The sequence below is a fragment of the Cyprinodon variegatus genome, unplaced genomic scaffold, assembly GCF_000732505.1.
Source record: "Cyprinodon variegatus isolate N-32 unplaced genomic scaffold, C_variegatus-1.0 Scaffold86, whole genome shotgun sequence".
In the NCBI taxonomy this organism is placed as follows: Eukaryota; Metazoa; Chordata; class Actinopteri; order Cyprinodontiformes; family Cyprinodontidae; genus Cyprinodon; species Cyprinodon variegatus.
The window spans coordinates 677934-678203 of record NW_015150539.1 but is presented as its reverse complement, the minus strand read 5'-3'; positions in this window follow the sequence as shown (position 1 = coordinate 678203).

Below are 270 nucleotides of genomic sequence, written 5' to 3'. Positions count from 1 at the left end.
TGAAGGGAGATCGGCAGGCGGATTGGTGCAGCGTCTGCCGTGAAGCGGGCGCTGTACCGGTCCATCATGGTGAAGAGGGAGCTGAGCCAAAAAGCAAAGCTCTCGATTTACCGGTCGATCTACGTTCCTACCCTCATCTATGGTCATGAACTCTGGGTCATGACCAAAAGAATGAGGTCACGGATACAAGCGGCCGAAATGGGTTTCCTCCGTCTGGGCTCTCCCTTAGAGAAAGGATGAGGAGCTCAGTCATCCAGGGAGGACTCAGAG